At 33.2% G+C, this 17017-nt stretch overlaps 1 protein-coding gene across 1 annotated transcript in view; it reads right to left on the bottom strand.

Annotated features, from left to right (window-relative positions):
* The window catches only part of LOC125059905 (cadherin-related tumor suppressor), a 102258-nt gene that overhangs the window by 55198 nt on the left and 30043 nt on the right, over window positions 1-17017 (bottom strand). The window lies entirely within an intron of this gene.

Raw genomic sequence — 17017 nt, 5'->3', positions numbered from 1 at the left:
TACGACACGACGTCGGTGTATTGGAGTTGGCTCCCGCATACATCGGCCAATAAAGCTAGATCCAACGCGTTTAACTTTGGCCCAGACACCCCCCGCTGTCTCAAGAAATATGTTACCTGCCACCCGGTCGAGGAAACAAACGCTAAATGTATTGATGAACCTTGAAGCACGCTATTTATTAATAAATAAAGATTGATTGGGCAAATACAGAGAGGTAGGAGAAAAACAGATACCGAAAGATATTAAAGGAATATTGAAAATAATTTTACATATGTAGATATAATTAATATGTTGTATCCCAATACGATTCCCGTGGTGAAAATTTTTGATTTACAATTGTTAATGATACAGAATTGTTTATTTCTTTTTATGTTTAAAATAGCTGTTGTAATCTTAAAAAGAAATTTAATCTTTACAAAAAAAGTATATTTTTCAAACTGTATTTAAATGAAACTGCTATATCGTAGAGTTAAAATACATATATGATATTTTTTCTATTGACGGATATTGCTTAAGATCGTTGTAGTGTATGTATGTATTATAGGTGGTCCTATTATTACCATACTCTTAAAGATATTTTAAATGTATTATGTAAACTTGTAATTATAAAAAAATTGTTAATAGCAGTTGTAATAACTATTACATTTATCTATCCTCTGTATGTATAATAAGAATAATTAATATTCAAAATTATGTACTAAATAACACATTAACATAAGTATTAAAGTTCTGAGAAACACATTATCAGATCAAATATACAAGCAATTAGTGAAAGAAGATATTAGAGGAAACGCCAACACATCCATTACGATAATTTATAGGTATACTTGTAAAAATATTCCCTCAAGAGATTGAGAGAAAGCAGTTACCGCCGGATGTCTTTCACGTTGACCTAGACAAGATCGGTAACTATGGCAACGTGTTAATACGACACATTACATTTGATTAAGATGTTTATTTAAATTTGCCTATGCCTAGGTAGTATGTATAGGTTTTCTCAATGTATTAAGAAAAACTATACAAATGTCGCATAGTACAGCAGTAAGGGTAAGATTCACAATGCACTGGAGGCAATAACCCTGACAAATAGAGTTACCCTACAGTGGATAAAGGGACACAGTGGATCTCTTGGCAATGATGCTGCCGAACTTGCGAGGAGAGGCTCCGGAATTATGCCTGCTGGCGCCTGGCCCGTATCCGCTATTACCCTTGCCCTTCTCGCAAGTGCGACCCAAGGTTCGTCAGATCTGCACAACTCCAAAATCAAAATGGCGCTGTCAACAGTTAACCCGAAATTGACAAAGCGACTTCTAAACCTAAACAGAACTAATCTCAAAACAATGATAGGGACAATTACGGGCCATTGTCTCCTTAATAAACATCATTTTGTCCTAGGCCTTTTTCAAAGTCGAGACTTAGACTTCCAGATGTCAAAAACAGATTGGATTTGATAAACGGAAGTCCTACTTAGCACTAAGTCTTAATTAAATCTTAGCCAGCTTAGCTATGACATCTCAACTCACAGTTTAATTGATAGAACTGTTTGTATACTAATTACATTTAGAGATAAATACGTACGGTAATTACAATTTATATGCCACAATTGAGGCTGTACGAATATCATTACATAGAGTATAGAACATTTCTTTGTCTTTAATTCGCAGGAAATGCTGCTCACTCCATACACCACAATCTAGCCGGTCGCATGCGGCCCAGTTTGCGACTACGACCGCAATTTTTTGCTGCAACTATAATCTACATAGTATAAACAAGTCACTTCCTCTCGCCTGTACGCTTGGATATTTAAACCACGAAAAATTTTATACGGTTTCGTCAGATAGAAATCTAAATAAAACTTGTTTGATTATAAGTACTTAGGTTTTGAAGGTGTCGTATTCGCGCAAACCACGTTAATACAAAGGTATGTACCATTCAAATTACGTCTATATGCAATAGGTCGAGAACGACATTGCAGTGTCAATAGATATTGTTTAGATTCAAATACAATTAAGCATCCACGTCGCCAAAGGACAGATAGGATACTCAACTTAGTCCTCAGATAAGTGGTAACTTCTACCCACTAACACCATCTCTGGATCCAACACAACTCCTAGTCGCTGGTAAGGACTCGATTCTATCATCTCGACTTTAGGTTCGGAAGAATTTGTGCACAAATATAATAATAAAGCCCTTATTTCTAAAAATGTTACAATTTAATAATTATAATACGAATTCCTAGTTCTAGTTTTAGAACAACATAATATATAGGCTTCTTCAACCTCTGCCGCCGCCAGCTGCACCAAGGTCGACGGACCAACGATTCACGTGGATGCCAATGTAGGACTCAGTCACTCTACCGATTGTCGTTAGCTCTTGTGTGAGTTCATCGGACAAACATACACTTACTAAATTTAACACCTAAAAGCCTATATACCTGAATATTATCCAATTCCAACAATATCACAAACATACAGATCATTGATACTTTTCAAAGTGTGTTAAAAGTATGCGTAAAGAAAATTAAATTATCATATAAAAGCAACCTTTAAACATAAACCGTGTATGAAAAATTATGTTTATAAAGAAGCGTTGTTCCACGGCATCGTCATTTTGTCAAAAGAGACAACTTTGACATATAAACATTGATTTGTATTGATTAATTTTATTAATGGTAATCATATGTACATATTAAGACATAAATTCAATACATACGAGGTTGATAACCTCTCAATCAAGTAGAAAAGCTATAAAGATTTTATTGACTAGTTATTCTGAAGTTACTATTTTGTCCCTTTTGGTATCATTTGATTTAGCCTTTTGTCACTGTTAATGATAATGTAATATTGTAGTGGGATTAATAAAATGTATTTGGTTGCTAATGTAACAAAACCATACAGTAATATTCGTTTTCTTTTGGAGTTTTATTTTAGTTATACTCGTACTGTCTAGTATTCCGGGTCAGTGGCGCTACAACCTCTTTAGGTCTGGGCCTCAGATTTCTGAATCTGTTTCATAATAATTTTTCAATTTAATACGCAAGTAGGTGATCAGCCTCCAGTGCCTGCCACACGCCGTCGACTTTTTGGGTCTAAGACATGTCGGTTTCCTCACGGTGTTTTCCTTCACCGTTCGAGCGAATGTTAAATGTGAACCAAGTCCATTGGTGCACAGCCGGGTATCGAACCTACGACCTCAGGGATGAGAGTCGCACGCCGAAGCCAACATTGCTCCAGGGTTTATAACTTAAGTGAAATAATTTGATATTAATATTGATTTTAAAGGTTCTCAGCAATTTTTTTTTATATACTATATATAACTTACATAAATTAAACATTGAGCTTAAGGACTTTCAATAACAATCAGTTATTCACAGTCAATCAATTCTGAACTCTATAAAAGGTAGCTTTCAATTGTTTTTTCATTCGTGAAAGTAGGAATTTAAAATCAAACAAGGAGCGTTAATAATTTATTGATATAAGACATGCAAAGCCCATAAAGTTACCTTTGGCACACGTCTCGGCCCCTTTTAATTTGTAGATTGTTAGTGTCGAGCGCGCAAAGCGTTTAGATTAAGATTTCTCACTGCAACCGTCTAATAAGCTATTTCAATAATGTTTTCATTGTTCAATACTATCTTGTTTTATTGACCTTTTACCGAATCAGGAATAACGATTCAAACGTTGAGTTACTTCATTATTGTACAATTGCATTATAAAAGAACTTTGGATATTTATATGAAATTCGATTTATCCATATCCAGTCCAGGAGCGCCAAACTGTAAGTACTGGTAACAAATAAACATGACCGTCTATTGAAGTACCGCAATCGGTAGAGAATTGTAATAAATTCAAAATTCAAAGCTATGACAGTATTACACAATTCTACAAATAAGTTATCTGTTCTGTGGATGCTTGATGCTTCTATTGTTTATAATTTCCGACAGAATTCTAGTACACAATTTGACACACAATTTCTGTTATGTGGATGGTTCAACTGTCTCATTTTAAAAGTTCTGACCGACCTGAAAGAACATGTTTCTACGAAAGACTAGGCGGTATGGTCGAAAGACTATAGCCTACGCCATGGGCGAAAAAAAAATGAAAGAACGTGTTTATATAATAGTTAATTGAAGTGAAACTTCTTTATCGGGGTTGGAAAAAAATTTAGTGTAACATTTTTTCGTTACGCGTCACATTTTTCCGTTACGCGCCATGTTGCTTTTTGAAGTCAAACTTCTTTATCGACGTATGGAGAAATTTTGTAGCAAATCGTCACGTTTTTCGGTTACGCGCCATGTTGCTTTTTGAAGTCAAACTTCTTTATCGGCGTTAGAATGAATTTTTTATCGACGTATGGGAGAAATTTTGTAGCAAATCGTCACGCTTTTTCGGTTACGCGCCATCTTTTTCTTGTCCCTGCCACGGTTGATCCGAAGAGATTCGTAGCCATTAATAACAAAAATATTTAATAACGATAACAATGATAGTAATAATTCTATTACAATTAATAAAATTCTGTAATAATCTTAGTAGTAATAAGGTAAAATGAAATAATTGTATTTTTATTCATGTCTATGATAATAAAAGCCTTTTGTTAAACTTTATTTAACCAATTTCGTTAAGTTGCATATAGTACCTAGATCATTTTTCGAAAAAGAAGGTCATAAAGAAGTTTCACTTCTTACGTGTGTACACCTAGTACACGCATACATTTTTTGTTATAAAATATAAATTTAGATTTATTCAAACGCCTTGTGTTTAAACTAAATTAAATAAACACTAGTCATCTGGGTTGTAAGCAGGCGTAACAAAATAAGTATCACAAACAATACTCATAAATGTTGAGCAAACAAAAGTTATCGTTCAAGACTTGCGTTAGGTCGAATCCGAGCGGTGTGACCAGAGAATGTTAGAAAAACTTATAGAAAATGACAAGCGAGTGACAAAGATAGATAATATACCGTAGAGAAGAGAGGGACGGATAGAGAACTCGTTTGCCGGCATTCCGCCGTATGGTAGATTTAAGAACGGGGGCAGCGCGTTACGATTAGGTTATGCCTTGTTATTTTTAAGCTGTGATACGACTTCGATGAACATTTTTACTCCTTTCGGTTACTTAATGAATAAATGGAAGATACTTTCCGGTAGTAATTATTATAATTATTTTATTAATAATTCCGGGGAAATATTGTGATTCAGGCACCTTTAGTTTGATTCAGTAATTAGTAAAATTATATTATTTGTTTTAATTATTGCTTACATTTTCGCACCTTCGCTTGCGAGTGATAAAACCCTCTAAATGTTGCCCTATTCAAAAGTTATTTTTTTTAGTGCAATGAATTCGTTTTAACACAGATTTGACAATCTCAATGTTTGACACATGTCTTCTATAATAAATCGCGGGCGGAAATTTTTCCGTTTCAATAAATTCGTACCACGTGGAACACACGCACGAAACATGGTGTCCGGTTACTTATCCTAAACAAAATTTAACTTATACACAAATACATCCATTTCGCAAGAAAGAGAGCAATTGTTATAGTCTGTCTCTTTCACTAACTCCAGATTATGTATAATTATAATATAACTGCGCTTGATTGCAAATGCTTTCTTCGGCCATGCGTCCTGTGTTAAAATCCCGGCCAATAGACATAATTTATCAATTGAAGTTCAATTATATCATATACTTTCTGATTGAGTAATACATTATTTCATCGTGTAAATAAATTTTAATTTAATTCAATGATGTTTCCCATTCGATTCATGTTTAACATGTGAAACAGCGTTCCATTTTTAAATTCTACTTATATTGTAATATGTAACGCGTGGGACGTAAAATCAAAGAAGTATTTAATTCACTTAGAATCTTTACACGATCGTAAAAGTCACTTAAAAACTCGCTTACACTCAAAAAATATCAATCTTATCACTTATAACAAAAGCTTTAATATATTTTCAACGTAAAGGGAACTAAACCGAAATATCTAAACTAAAGCAAAAAAGGAGGTTACTAATAAATAAGTGTGTTTGAAAATGAAGACAATATAAACCGTCGCAAATTAAAATCAGTATAGAGATATTACAAAATCTTTTATACATCATTACTAGAACATGTTTGACTAAGATCCACGAATTCGATCTCTCAATATTGCGGCGGCACACGCGATTTGCAAGTGCATTTTTATAAATTTGCATAAAATAATAAAATCACCATGCTACACCAAATTGCTCACAGCCCTCGGGCAATTTTTTTTTAATTATGAGAGATACGTCACATAAATTCCAAACGTATCTTTCCCAATCGAAAAGGTGTCGTAATAACACGGGCATAAGTAATAAATTGCAACGAAAACTGTTGCTCATTATGAATAATTCGCCAACGAATGTTTTCAAACTGTACACATGAAGAATTTTTAAACAGCATCGCCGGTAACGGACGTCGATTTCAAAGTAAAAGCGATAATCTCCCCGTCAATTATTCAGCGGTCAAGTGCTTCGTTGTAAACACGGAAATAACTAGAAATCAATTTGTTAACGCTTTCTGGTTGTTAAAGAGAATGTCACAGAAAAAGCTCATTTTCACAGCTTATATTTCAACAGCATTCCATTAAAACATTTAAATTTGTAACTGAAATCGCATCCGTACTTTGTATTTTTAACGCATCATGGCAGTTGTTGTAGGTACTTTAACAAGAAAAAAAGAGTGCGTGTACTTATGTACGCGCGTAAGAAGTTATACTTCTTTGGCATTATTAAAAATAGTTTTTGATTGCATGCAAAAAATTAATTACAAATAAATAATCAAACTGGAAAAGGAGTCATTATAGTCAATAAAGTTAAGTTTACATTTGAAAAATTAAATAAAGAAATATTTATTATTATTCTCTTACATTAAGTGTAACATAAATTCTATTATTATTCGAATGTTGTTTTTAAATTATGTCCAATGGCGTAGCATCTTCCGTGGGCAACTTCATTCTGTTAACGCGCCTAAAGAAGTATAACTTCAAAAATATTTTTCTACCTGTACAGAAAAGCTAAGTAAAGAAATCAAGATCCGTATTTAAATAGAAATAGATGTAACATAAATAACATTTTATTCAGAATTTATTTACGTACACTGTTTAAAATACTCGAGTCTGTTACAATGGTTGTTCATGATAATTTTAATTTATTATTTCTTTTTAAAATATGAAGGTTATTTGAGCAAACAATGATTCTAAATTTAGTTTATCCTCTCATGCGCGAGCAACCTGTTCGATGCCCACTGGTCTAGTTTTTACTTTAATTAATTGTAAACTTCTATACGTCATTGTAAACTAATAACGCGTGACCGTAGTTCGCACATAAAGTGATAAACCGATGCGTAGGTATGTAGGTAGGACCTACATAGACAATGCAAAAGTTTTTGCGGTCGTTCGGGCGTTCGATCATTACAATGGCATAAAGTAGCCAGTTATGAAGCTTTGCTGCTAGTCGAAACAGGTTTATAGCTCAACGTCGTATTAAAAGAAAAAATATTTCCAAAAGCTTTAAGACGCATTTTACGAGCGCGGTCCACATGAATCATGCGCTTTTTAATGTACGCTGCGGTTAGAAACTAAAATTAAAATATGATCTCGAATTATCGATACACAAGTGATCCATAAAAGTCAAAAAGGAATATCGCAAAGATAAGCGACGCGCCTGTTGCATAGCCTTCGGCTGAGTCGATATTTCATGAAATAGCCGATTTATATGCGGGCTCCGGCAAAACCTTAATGTTCACCGAACGTAATTATTAGTAAAAAAGGGCCTTTCGTTTACTTGTTTATATAAAATATATAATACTAAGTGTTCATTTCATAAGCTTGGTATATTTATTGTTTAGTATTTTTAGCTTTGAGTGTCTAGTAGTAATTAGCAAAGTAATTTTGTTCTTACTTTCCCTTACAGTGTTTATTTTGAATTATTTATTATCAATTTTTTATGTAATAGGAGGCAAACGGGCAGGAGGCTCACCTGATGTTAAGTGGCCACCGCCCACACACATTGCCAGAAGGCTCGCAAGTGCGTTGCCGGCCTTACTACTATAACTGCCTAATGCCTACTTATAACTAATGCGCCTAACTTATATATTTTATACTAGCTAAATCTTTGCTCCTAGCAAACAGCAAAGTAATTAACTTAATTTTTCTCTTACAATGTTAACTTTTAATCATTAATTACCAATACTTTGACTTTGATAACTAATTCGCTACTACGTACTACCTACTTAATAAAAACAGACTAAACAAATAACCCATCTAAGTTCAAAACGAATATTAAAATAAGCAAAGTTATAAGTTTATAATAATTCGAATTACATTGTTTTGAACTACCCTTTTGCATTATTATCTAAATTATAGGAAAATGTGGGAAATATTAACCATCCATAAATGTAAATCTATTATGTTAATAAGTATGTGAACGTAAAGAGTTCCGCACTCCAGTGAACATGACTTAACTTTTGTTATCATTGTGTCGGACATACATCTTATCTTTTGTATGATGGATCGACCTTTTACCTAATACGTAATTCAATAATAATATAAATGAATTTACACTCTATACCAAAATTAAAAAGATTGTGTGATAACGCTAATATCAGGTTCGAATTGAAGCACTTAGTCCATTGAAAACAAATTGAGGGCCAAACTGAACATTTGTTAGAGGACGCCATTTTATTTATGGGACATGTAGGACATCAATACAAGCTTAACTCCAAATTTGTGGGGTTAGCGCCCTTGTCCCCCGCCATCTTGGAAAAAGGGGTGAAAACACGTTTTTGGCTATGTCTCCTATACTATCCATCGTACAAAAAATTTGTTAATACATATTTTGTAGCAAATGCTTTGCCTACAATTATGTCTATGTGACTTTTTATCATAAAACCAAAATTCAAAAGTTATAAGTAAAAAAGTGAAAAAAAAATCTTTTTTGCTTAATAACTTTTTCTTTTGATTTTATCAAAAAATTATGTGAGAACAATTTTGTAGAGGATCTCTTTCTGAAGATTTTACACTATTCTTTTACTTTTACGGAGATTACTTCATCAGCAAGTTGTTTTTGGAATAGCCCCTACTGGGGATTCGCCTACAGACTCTACCTTAGGTTACGGGGAAAAGAATCGGTAATGAATAGGTAAAACTGTTGGAATTGAACATAAATTTGTTTAAAATACACGAGAGATCATAAAAGTAAAGTGCCATTCGAGGTAGGCATAGCTAAAAAAATATGTAAAAACCGTGTATGTAAAATTCATTGCCATAGATACTTATAAATACTTTATTTTAAAGCAAAAAGCGATTATAAGCTCACGTCGGTTGACACTATCAGAACCAGATTAAAGAATTTTTTCTTTCTAGCTTACCCATCTATTTGTGTTACTAGATGGTATCTAAGCGAACAGGTACTTGGTACAAAAACCCTCTCTGGACAAAAATCCTGGACAATAGAATGCGTCAGATTATAAGATGAATGATTTTAATTTAAAAACCTACCTGGGTTGAACTGTATTTCCGTCTCTCAGAGGCATCGGCATTTTATCTCTCACTTATGAAATATTCAAAGTATGTATGATTGCCAATTTACTAAAAATTGTACGCTAATTAGCATCCTTAAAATTTATTAAAACATTTTCAATGTATTTGGAAACGATGATATTACATTAATCGTATAGTAAAATAGTATGTAAAAAAATTAAACATAGCTGAAATTAATAGAAACGAATACAATAACGTTTATGATGAGAATACTAGAAGAACATAATAGATGTATGTTTTTCTGTATAATTAAGTAATAAGTCAAGTCAAATCAAGTCAAAAATCATTTATTCATGTAGGTAACACAATGTACACTTATGACCGTCAAAAAAGAAATATACATTAAATGATTCTAATTTTACATTTACTGCCAGTTCTCAAATGAAGGGCGTAGAACGGAAGAGAAGAACTGGCAATAAACTATTAAAAAAAATATATAAAAAAAAAATTGTAGGATGTTTTTTGGGAAAGCAGGTATGAGCAGGTTTGTCACGTAAAGTTGTTTACCGCCGCCCATAGACATCAGGAGGTTTGCAATTGTATTGCCTGGTTTACGCTCTTCTATTGAAGTCACGGAAAAACATTTGATGAACCCATATAGTGCAAAAATAGTTTATTAAGACGTTAGGAATTTTATTACTTTTAATTAAGTCATTGAAAATGTAAATTCAACAAAGGCTAATTAAGCGTTTATTTAGGTACGAATTGTGCAACGGTCTGCATATTAAACCTACGAGTGTCGGATGTCCGACTGTACAGTCAGCAACAAAATACACGCATTAAAAGATGTTCTCAATTTACAATGGATTGTTTGAATAGAATTTTAATGGCGTCCCGTATCAACGATAGAACATTAATGAGACCGAGGGGGTTTGTAAGTGTCGCTTGTAATTGGCACCGAATCCTATACTATTGCTCTGACTGTACTAGTGCAATCCCGAACAATGGCTGCTAATAATAAGGGACGTCGTATTTACGAGCATACGTGCCGTTGGAGCTAGCCATTGTACTCAGACCTCCTATGATTATTTTAGTTCTTGCATATTTCCAGAAATTTCTTTTAATTTTTAGCTTTATGATCCTGAAACGAAATGAATCAAATGTTTAATGCGTAAGTGTAGTTTACGATCTATTAAACCACGCACCTGCTAAACAACACTTTTAAGAATGGCATAAAATGTATGACTAATTGGTGTGTTATTCTTTATGACTATACGATGCCTCCCCTTCGTTTATGAAACGCATAAAAATTTTATTCGTAATTAGAACTTAATATTAACTATGTTAAGTTTTGTTACACAAGTAGTGCTAGTGACCTAAATACAAGAGCGCCTGCGCACCCGGCGCCCGCCAATCACACAACGCCATTTAGATTGCGAATCGGCGCCAGTTCGAAGTTTAAACGTAATAATTGCAAACATTGTTCAATAACTAAGATTTCGTAACTTGGACTGTAATTGACCCTATATTACTGTAATTATTTGTAGGCTTAAATGTAATGATTTAGGGGGCCTCATAGCCTAGCGGTCTTATTAAGTGGCAGCTAGGTGAGAGGTACCGGGTTCGATTCCCGGTTCGAGGGCAAGTTTTAATTTAATTTAAATTTGTTCTCGGCCTTTGGTAGGGTTGTGTGGTACCGGGCGAGTGCCTAAACCGTACACGGAGGACATGGTCGAATTTCTAAGGCAAAAAGCACGAATTATAAAAATCTTATACTTAACGCTGGCTAATGCACAAACCGTGCCAGAGCCATAAAAAAAATGTAATGATTGGATATTTGTTATAAATTTACAACTAAACTACAAAAGTTATGCTTTAAATTAGGTATCAATAATTTGGAATAATATTATTTTTAAAGGCATACATAATTAAAATGACAGGCCGTGCCTATAAACCACTTGAGACCCGCATTTCGCACTCGCAACCGGAATCGTAAAGTATAAAGCCTAAAATTTTACACCTAAACCTTCCTTATGAATCCTTTTAGATATTAGTGAAAACCGCACTGAATTCTGTGCAATAACTTTTAAGGTTTTTTTTTTCGGTAAATTTTTACCGACGTTACCAAGCCGACTATGTCACTCTTTTCAATTTCCATTCAATAGATCGAGAGATTACAAACTTTACCTCTATAATATATAGATTAAATTATAGAGTTAAATTAAATTATGTCAAACTTTCAGCTTTACACTACATACATGAAACTGTTAATTTATTAATTTATGAATATTCTAGTAAGCTATATAATCTAGATGTTATATTTATATCAAAGGAAATATATGGCAAAAGTAAAATATATTTGACGGATTAATATAAAATAGTTATAAGCGACCTGCGATATAACTCTGGCTATTGAACTTCAAGTGACTGAATTTATAGATAGAATCTTTTTAAACAAGTTCTAAGTTTGCTCTGTTTCAAGAGAGGTGTGAAAACTATCTGCGCACGGTAACTAATTGCTAAATTATTTGCCTTCACTTAAAATATCAAATATCAATGTTTGCGCGAATATGAGTGTTATATTAAGGGTTATATACCATTTAACAGAGTTCTTTACATATTTAGCCTTTTCTTATTTATTGATTTTCCGCTATAATAACTGCTTTTACGTATTATGTACTGCTTTTGAGCATTATGTAATGGTTGCTTTTATTTTATAATAAACAAAAACTTGCCGATTTCATATAGTGACGGAGATTTTATAGATAGTTCTTCTCGTTCGCATTTGTTTTAAGATATAGGAAAAAGATGCAAGCATTTTTTACTGACGTTCATTAAGTGTACACCTACATTAATAAATTATATTTTTATTTGATTTAGCTTAGAGCTGTGTGCACGTGACAGCCCTCAGTGTCACACTTCATTTTGAGTCTAAGACATAACTAAGGGTCTAATTTCTAAGCAAAACCTCTCCGATATTTGTATGACTAACTAACCTACAAAGTTTAAATAAAATATCTGTATAAAAACGAGTATCTGCAAATTTATAACAACATCTAAAAACTTTTTTATTTCGGTTCATAAAGGACTACAGAGGAAATGACAAGAAACTATCTATCTATAACTAATCGGCTCGATGAGGAATCCTTTAAAAGCATTTTCAAAGCCGTAAAGCGCATTAAGGCCGAGTAAAGATAAAACTGGTACCCGACATAAAATAATATATATCGTGCTATAAACAACGATAATATTATATTATTATAAAGGTATTGATTGTTTATAATTAAACTAAGCAAAAGCAAGTCTGTTTCAAATCAGACATAAGTCCTTTCTGCCAATTTTTTGCGACTTATTAGAGTGTTACTTTTTTGCGACTTATCTCATTATATTTTTGGCGACGAACTCCACCTCGACTGATTTAAATTGGCCTTTTACGCAGTTTAAAATGCAACTACAATCACATGATGCGATAGAACAGATGTCTGATATGACTTTAAGCGCAAAGTAAGTTTCGCCCGGGATTTTAAACTAAACTTAATAATCTGTGTTGTTAAGAAAGTATTAAAAATAATAATAATCCATTCGCGCTGCAACCCTATATGGGTTCGTTCATTAGTCATTCCTTGGCTTCTTTCATAGACAACTCCTTGTCTTGATCAGTCTTCTGTCAATGTCATTTGTGGATTTGAGATATGCCAATTCCTCACGATGTTTGCCTTCACCGTACAAAAGAGTTTTAGCGTACATATACAGAAAACCCATTGCTGCACATTGGTGCACACCGGGGATCGAACCTACGACCTCAGGGATGAAAGTCGCACGCGGAAACTACTAGGCCAACACTGTTAAATTTTATTAAGTTAACAACGTATTCATAAATCGGTACAAGTTATAAGAAACCAATTTCGATCCCCACCCCATAAGCGTCGAGTGACAAAACCTCCGGGCCGGAAAAACATTCTTAACTTAAATATATTGCCGTCGCTTAAGCAAAAGTTAGTCCGATATTTCAAGCCGCGGCTAAGTTATTGGCTGTTATTAATAACAAGCCTTTCCTAACTTAATCTGACTTGAAAAGCATTGAGTTGCACGTCGCGTAGGCAATGTATTGTTCAGAAAGCAAATGGAATGCTCTTAGTATACGTATCTTGACTATACATTACATCTCAGCCACTTTTTATTACACCTACGAATATAGGCGACATCGACATTAAATAAATGGATTTTATCAATGATATTGATGCATAAAATTGCAAGCGGCGACATCTATAGAGTGTTTATAAGGTTCTATTGTCTTGTGGAATCTCACTTCCTTGTGAAAGATAATGTTCCTATATCAGTCAGCCAAAAAGTCGTTAGTACATATGAAAGTCTAATTATATTGATTCTTAGATAAAGATGCTTCGTTTTGCTCCGTGCTTTTTGCCTAAGCTATGGTTATGAAAAATTAAACAAACTTCAATACTGAATTGAGTGGTAAACTTTATCTGGAACACTATAGATTTTGATAAAACTTAGATTGATTGTATATCTAATTTAAATCAAACATAGACAAAAATGTATACAAGCAAAAATTTGCACACGCGCTTGGAAGCCCAAATGTATCAAATTCAGATATTATCCAAACACAGTAACTTATAATCTCCTTTTTTGAAGTCAGTTAAATGATCCCATTGTTCTCACTGAAAATAAAGGCTATAAAGTCCAGCTCTTATTTTCAGTTCAATCAATCAATTCATATCGTTCTCATAACAAAACAAAATTTTATTCTCGTCAGTTTTCAAGCAGTCAATTAATACATATCCTTTTCTCTAATATAAATGATTTCTTTTTGTAATTTTAATCACTATTCGCTTATCTTCTTAAATACCGCCGTCCATTGACACTCATATTGCCAGAGGATTCGCAAGTGCGTTGCTGGACACGCAAGTGCGTTGCCGGATTGGCAAGTGCGTTGCCAGACACGCAAGTGCGTTGCCAGACTCGCAAGTGCGTTGCCGGAGCTATAATTGCACCGATTTAAGTACCTAATATATCTATTTTATTACAATTTTAACACGGCATACAATTTGACAGCAAATAACGAAAAATTACTTCATTAAATTAATAATATTTGTTTTTTTTATTCAAACCAAAATATGCGTATTCATAAGGTTGCATTGTAATAATATTTATGTTTTTAAAATACCGGACTCAATTGTTACTCGTTACCATGGCTTCGAGTTAAAGAATCGAAGTATCTCTTCAAAACTAACGCTGTGTCATTGCGCAGTGGCACAAAAAGACGTTGAATAGACCATCAATTTTATTTAATTATTTTTGTTGGTACTATCTAATTATATTTCAGACATGTATGCTTATAAATATTGTGCTTCTCATGATACTAATAAATATGAATGACATGTCAGACGTTAACAAAACTACATTTTTAGATATTAAACATTATACGAGTACATCGAACGTACAAACACTTAAAGTACCTACATAAAGAACAGGTATTCAAATTTGAAGAATAAAAATGCTGAGCCTGAAACACTAGAGACCTGTTTGGGCTTGGGCATATATTTTTGTTTAAACTTTGGTAATAATTATAGCCCATTCTATTCTAAGAGTGTAATATTTTGTCATTATAAAATAATTTTCTTTGTATTAGTATAGATGTTTTTTTAAGGTTTACAGCGACTCCATGGTTTTATAAAGTTGGAATGGGGTACGATTGAGTGGCCATAGGTTGGCGTGTGGGCAGTCGAGGACTATTGAGTATTGAATATTCTTTTTTCGAAGTTTCTCGTCTAGCAATGGACGATTGCTTTTATGGTCACAGTAATCGCCATTTCCACTATCTTGTCGAGGTGAGCTTTTACAGAATTACTTTTACAATAATATAAAAACAACAGAGTTTTTTATTCTATAAAAGTTCTTTAAAACAATCGTTTAAAGGTGGGAACTGACCAATGTTACGAAGTGTAATGTAACATGTAATGTAATGTTACACAGCGAACATTCGTGCAGTCAGTACGTCGTGTTACGGGGAAAAACAACGTAACACGACGTACTGACTGCACGAATGCTCGCTGTACAACATTACATTACATGTTACATTACACCTCGTAACGTTGGTCAGTTCCCACCTTTAAACTAATTCCTGATTAAAATCTGAAAATATTTAAATAAAAAACGTCAAATGTCAGTCTTCATGTCAAAATTTAAGTGACAAGCCAAAACTCGTGTCTTTTTCCACAGACTAACATGCTTTCAATATTAGTACAATTCATATCTGTTTTGACACATGACAGATAATTAACAATCTAAAATTTTAATCTAATTATTTCTTTACACATATATAATGTTTGATGTAAAGAGATTTAAAGATCTTGTATATTTGGATAATTGTCATACTATGCGTCGTTAGTATAGTCTATATTTGAATTATTTCCACAGAGTAGTTTTTGATTTCGGTATTGTATCACTCTGTTCTATTATAAATCAATCGAGAGAATTCCAGCAAATTAACAAAAACTCAAATATTAAAGTGTGATCGATATGTAATCTATTTAGAGTTTTTACTTTTTATCAGACAAATTGTAACTTAGTTTAATTGCATCAATTTATGTTATATCTGTCCATTATAAACGTGAACAAGCAAATAAACATTTATCATACTTTGGATAAATGATGTTGTTTCCCAAATTAAACGTTATAAACCAAATAAACCATAATTTATCATGAACACTGCCGAGTACTTTACAAGTCGTACCTTCTAATTCGTGCTAACTAGACTAAGGAACACTTACTAAATGTAAATTTAATTTTAAACTTGTATAAAATCCAAGAAATGTACATCGTTAAGCTCGGATAAAATCAATTTTGTACTTTACTGTTGGATGTCATAATAAATATTGTTATATAGCTATTCATTCTCAACTTGATTATTTAAAACCGTCTCCTGACCCCGTCCAGGCCAAAATATGCCTTAATTTCATTAAATTTGGAAACAAATTGGAGTAACCGGCTTAATGTGTCTCCGTTACCTTTCTCATGTTTCGAAAACAGTATTTATTTTTGTGAGTCAAAAATTCTTATTAGAAACGGCTGGTGTGAAGAAACAGGTTCTTGAATTTTTATCCCATTTAAATATGCTCCGGAAAGTTCAGTTATGACTTGTGATTTGTAAATCTTTAGACTCGCAATGTTTGTACTACTAATCAATAGTGTTATCTTCATATAAGTACTGATGGCAATCAGTATTCCGAACTCATATGCAGTGAGAACGAATTAAGAACAACATGTTGTGATACGACAGAGAACAATAGAAAGGATACGACACAAAAACAAGCACGCAAGCACAAACACAGGCCGAAACTCGAAACATACCTGTGCTCGCCAGACAGAGGGTTATTAATTAGTTAATGTAGGGTGACAATCAACTTAAATACAGGAATAAACGCACACCATTACGGACATAATATAGCACATTAAAATTCAAATATAAAGTGTCAATATACGAATAACAAA

This window comes from Pieris napi, chromosome 20, assembly GCF_905475465.1.
Source record: "Pieris napi chromosome 20, ilPieNapi1.2, whole genome shotgun sequence".
In the NCBI taxonomy this organism is placed as follows: Eukaryota; Metazoa; Arthropoda; class Insecta; order Lepidoptera; family Pieridae; genus Pieris; species Pieris napi.
Note: the sequence above shows the minus strand (reverse complement) of the source record. Positions and strands in the feature narration are given on the sequence as shown.